A 5994-nucleotide genomic window follows, 5' to 3' on the forward strand; every position below is an offset into this window, starting at 1 on the left:
ACTAACATCACTATACCCCACTACTCTCATGTCATCACTGCCACCAAGGGTAAGGACCCAGTCCCTAGTCCTTCGTAGGTACTTGAGAAAATTCTTCACCGCAGTCTAGTGAACCTTGCCCGGCTTCCCTTGATATCTGCTGACCATGCTCAAAGCAAAGGCCACATCAGGGTGAGTACAATTCATAGCATACATGATCGAGCCTACAGCAGAAGCATACGGTACTCGAATCATCTTAGCTATCTCAGCCTCTGTAACTCGGGATCTAAGTCTTACTCAGTTTGGCGTTACTCTGGATTGGTAAGTCACCTTTCTTGGAATCCTACATGCTGAACCTCTTCAGAACCTTATCTAAGTAGGTACTTTGACTAAGTCCAATTAGTCTCTTACTCCTGTCTCTCAATATCCTTATCCCTAGGATATAGGCAGCTTCACCAAGGTCCTTCATAGCGAAACACTTCCCAAGCCAGGATTTAACCTCCTGCAAGGTTGGGATGCCATTTCCTATGAGTAAAGCCCTTCACAACCAGTCGCACTTTATAAGTGTGTACATTCCCATCCATGTCGGTCTTCTTCTTGAAGATCCATTTGCACCCGATCGTCTTACGACCCGGAACATTGTCAACCAAGTTCCAAACTTGATTTTCGTACATGGACCGAATCTCGCTTTCCATGTCCTCTTTCCATTTGGCGGACTCAGGGCCTGCCATGGTTCCCTTAAAGTTGTTAGGCTCATCCAAATTTACTTGTGTACTATCACTGATAAATGCATCACCTTCCGCAGTGATATGAAAACCATAGTAATACTCAGGTGGATTCCTAACTCATGTGGAACGCCTCAGAGGTACAAACTCATCAATAGGAGTTTCCTCCTCAGGTTTATTGATAGGGTTTGAGGTTCCTTCACCACTTGACTCTTGAAGTTCTTCAAGGTCAAGTTGTCTCCCACTGTTTCCTTGGCTTATAAACTCTCTCTCTCTCTCTCTCTCTCTCTCTCTCTCTCTCTCTCTCTCTCAAGACCCCTCTCCTTGCCACAAAAACCACATTCTCACTGGGTCTATAAAAGAGGTAAACAAAAGAATTTTGTGGGTAACCAGTGAAAATACACTGCTCACTACGAGGTTCAAGCTTGTCCTGAATCTCACGCCTCACGAAAGCCTCGCAACCCCAAATCTTGATGTGGTCTAAATTGGGAACTTTCCCAGTCCACATCTCGTGAGGTGTTTTAGCAACCATATTGGTAGGGACTAGATTAAGGATATGGGTGGCAGTATCTAAGGCATACCCCCAGAATGAGATTGGTAACAAATTTTGACTCATCATGGAACGAACCATGTCTAACAAGGTTTGATTGCGCCTCTCAGCCACACCATTAAGCTGTGGTGTTCTGGGAGGTGTCAATTGTGAAATAATTCCACATTCCTTAAGATAGTCAAGGAACTCTATACTAAGATTGATGTGCACAAAAGTACCCACTAATTTTATAATTTATTACCTAACTAACTTAACTAACTAAAATGCACCTAGGCAGTGTACCTAGTCGAATTATAGAATAGTTGTGTAAGTCGGGTGTCGATCACAAGGAACGGTGTTAACTAATTAATTTATCTACTACTAAATTAACCTAATTTTAGAGCAAAGATGGGGTTTTATCTGATTTTGCAAGACCAGACGAACTTAAATCACAGAATTCAATCAGTTAATTAAAAACATTCCTATCTAGTTTGAATCCACTTCATTATTTATGTTTAGCTAATAATTATAAATTATCAAAGTTGGTCACCAATTATTATGTAATTAGCAATTCAAGTCCAAATTTACTAATCTTTTTACCAATTCATGAACTACCTAGTATGATCATACATAAGCAAAACACGGAATTAGTTATGAATTATAGGTGAGCTATGTATGATTTATCTAAGCAAACACAATTATGGTCATGATATATGTCCTCTAGCACAACTAAATTAGTTACTTTTATCACTTATCTAAGATTTTGGTCGATCCTAGCTCTAGCAATTCAATGTTCACTAAATCACTAGGTTTCAAGTTCATGTAATTTAATGGTCACTAAGCTACACAGAACATGAATTTAAGCAACTAAGAAACTAAAATAACATGCTAGGTAATGATAATCAAACACAAGCAATTTACCAACTAATCAAATTCAATAGTCATTAAGCTAAAACATAATTCAGAAGCTTCATCTAGCTAGACAAGAGGTGCTAGATTCAGCTACTCATAGTAACAAGTAAGCAAAAACAAATCAAATTATCAAACATGTTCATAACTATCAAACTAACTAACTAATTATGAACCTTTACTCCTTTTGACGTTGAAAGCCTTTTCCAGAACTCTTTTTCTGCTCAAAATCGTCTTCAGGTAACCTTTCAATCAGCCACAAACTTCTCAAGTCGTAATGGGTAAGGGAATTTATAGTTTTCTGATTTGCCGAGTTCACATCATGAACCATAAAGATTCACGTCGTGTATATGGGATAAGCGTGTTCGGCAAGGACTCTTTCACCTGCATGCATATCTTCTAGAATTCTCCACTCACGTCGTGAATCATGAATTATTCACGTCGTAAGTGCGTCTTTTGCTGACTTTTTCCGTTCTTCTTTTCTTCAATCTCCAAAGTTCCATATTCTGTCAATTTCAGTCCCAATCTTTGAAAATGCTTCTATTTGGCTGCAAAATAACAATTTAAACTTATAATTACCATTATTCTATGCAAATAACTAAAATATTAATAGAAATGTAAATAAATATTGCCTAAAAATGCGTATAAATATGGCAATATCAAAGATACTCTCCTTAATCAGATCGAAGCATCTTAATGTTCCAGCCCAGATGATTCTCCACTTCCTGTTTAAACTCTTTGAACTTTTCAAAGGTTTCTGACTTATGCTTGATTAAGTAGACATAGCCATATCTACTTTAATCATCAGTAAAATTCACATAGAAGCGACTAGCATCCCTAGTGGCAGTTCTGAAGGGTCCACACACATTCATGTGGATGAGGTCCAACAAACCTTCACCCCTAGCACATGTAGCAGTGAAGAGTGACTTTGTCATTTTTCCAAGCAAACAAGACTCGCAACTATCATCTGACCTTAAGTCAAATGACTCCAAGCCTCCAGCCTTCTGGAGTTGGCCTATGCCCTTCTTGTTAACATATCCAAGACGACAATGCCACAAGGATGCTCTATCCAAAATAGTGGAATAATCGATATGTAATACATTATTTCCTAAGTTATCTACAACCGACACAGTTTCATATACACCATCACAAGGTAATGCTTTAAAATAAATAACATTATTATAAAAAAACATTAATACCACCACATTCATTATCAAATGAAAAAGTAAATCCTTGTTAGTACAAACCGTGAAAAGAAATAATATTTCTTTCCATTTCGAACGAGTAACAACACTTATTCAAATCTAACACTAACCCACTACTTAACAACAAAGAATAAACTCCTATCTTGGTCATAGGTGAAGCTTTCATATTCCCCATGATCAAGTTTATACTTTCGTGCTCCACATCCCCACTTCTTCTTAGGCCCTACAAATCAGAACATATATGAATACCACAACCTGTATCAAGGACCCATGAATTAGTATGCGGTGACTTATTAGACAATATAGTGTAAATACCTGCATGAGTAGGTTTGACCTTTCCATCCTTAACATCTTGCAGGTACTTGGGGCAGTTTCGTTTCCGACGCCCATTTTCCTAACAATAGAAGCATTGAGCTTCCTTTGGGTTGGAAGAAGGAGTGAAAGAACCACCTTTGGTTCCACTTGAATATGAGCCATCAAGAGGCTTTCCCTTGGTACCCTTCGAAGGGGTCTTCCTCTTTTTCCCTCTACTTTGCCCGATTGCCAGAACAGGGGCGGTGTGATGAAGTGATAATCAAGTAAAGAAAATCAAATCAGAGTAAAAACCATATGAAATGAACACCAGAAGTAAATATGATCTTGTTTCAGCTCTATTATACTTCCGAAGTTTTACAGAGAGTAAAAAGACAAGTTCTGTAAAGGACTCTTTCCTAACTCTAAGTAAAGTCCCTATTTATAGAAAACATGAAAGTATACAAAAAATACTAAGGCATGGCATTAAGCTTCGAATAAAATGAACCTTAGTAAATACATTACAAAATATACAAAGGGTAAAGACTTCGACTCATTACCAAATGTCATCGACCCTTACAATCTCCCCCTTTGGAATGAAGTCGACTTCTCTCAGGTCGTGAGAATCTGGATGACATACATCATTACCCTTCGAATTTCCGTGTACCATGAAATAATCTTCTTAAGCTCATTCTTGTCCCCTTCATTATTCTTCTTGCAGTGATTCATACGAACTATAAAATTCGTATACTGGGATGTGGTATATCTTTCAACTTCGCAAGCTTGGAACAAAAACCTTTTCGCTTTTCCAGCTTTATCTTTCCCTGCGAAGACCATTCCAAATGGTTTTAAACAGATCTCCCCATCTGCATACTTCTTCAATTCTGCTTGAAGCTTTGTTGGTTCCATAGGAGCTTTCACTTCTAAACCCTTCACTGTTGCTGACTCCACATCAGTAAGAGCCAAACACTCATAGTAATTCTCCAAGAAGATTTTGATGTGTGCAACTCCCAGTTGAAAACCTTCAGGATCAGTTTCTCGAAGGTTTGAAGAATTTTTGTCTTTTAAGAGTAGAGCAACTTGTATAAGATCATACAAGTTCATGAGTGGAAAATCTGCAATTGTAAAATCACAATTCTGACCATTTGCCCTTGCAACGAAAAATCTTAGATTATGCATCATTTCTTCAAATAAAACATCCATTTTAATGCTAATCACTTTCTTGATTTTGATCAATGACCAAATTTCCTCTGGAGCTTTTATTAGAACAACATGAAAATGAAGCTTCATGTAGCTGTATTCATCTTCGCTGTTGAATTTATCCGAAATTTTGAAGTGTGGCATTAAGAACATCTTTTCGTTAAATAGGAAGTCAAGCTGGCTTGAATCTGTATTTGTAACCACATAACTTTGCTTTGGTTTCTTCTCAAATGCATACATGTGGTTGTAAGCCACCTTTGCTTCTATGGTCTCGTAGTTATAATGTTTTGCAGGGTCTCCTTTCTTCAATCCAGGAGGATCACTTGCCATTTGCCTCATTATGCTTTGTACTACTCTTAACTTTTCAATCTCAGCTTCAACCTCTGCTTTCTTCTCCTCCTTTGATTTTTCAACAACAATTAGCTTGCCTTTGTATGTTGATCTTTCAATAACACCTTTTGCTTTCAAAGCATCTCCTTGATCAGTAGATGAACCAACTACAATCTCCTTTGTGATTGGCTTCGTGATTGGCATAGAAGTCACAACTGTTGAGGTAACTGGCCCAGCACTTGAAATTGTTGTCTTAGATGATGGGAGTTTTGAAGGAAAAAATTTTCCAACAACTTTAACCTCTTCATGCGAAGCTTCACCTCCAACCTTCGCATGAGAAGCTTCTCCAACATTCTTCTCTCCCCCTTGCACCCATGTACAAACAGGTGGGGCACCGGTTGGCAGAAGATTCGAAATGGTAGATAACAGAGACAATTTCTTATGGAGAATTGCTTCGAACTGTGTAAATTTTTGAGAAATGAACTCTGGAGTAATTATCAAAGATTGAGCAGGCTTGAGCACTGAATCTTTGAAATCCTTTAGCATCAAAATAACCTCCTTAAACTGTTGATTGTCACTTGTAGAAAGTTGAGTAATTTGAGGACTCAAGCTTTCGTACAATGTGACATATTTCATTACAACATCACAAATAATGTCAACCTTTTTATGCATAGTGGCATAATCATGCTGAATAGCAGCAACTTCTTTAATCATATCATCACGAAGATCTTGAAGCTTAAAGTTGACATCTTCTCTCACCTTCTTCACATCCATAACCAACAATGTATGTCTTTCTTTTTCAACATTGGTTAACTATTTGACAGCT

This window comes from Lactuca sativa, chromosome 8 (genome assembly GCF_002870075.4).
Source record: "Lactuca sativa cultivar Salinas chromosome 8, Lsat_Salinas_v11, whole genome shotgun sequence".
NCBI lineage: Eukaryota > Viridiplantae > Streptophyta > Magnoliopsida > Asterales > Asteraceae > Lactuca > Lactuca sativa.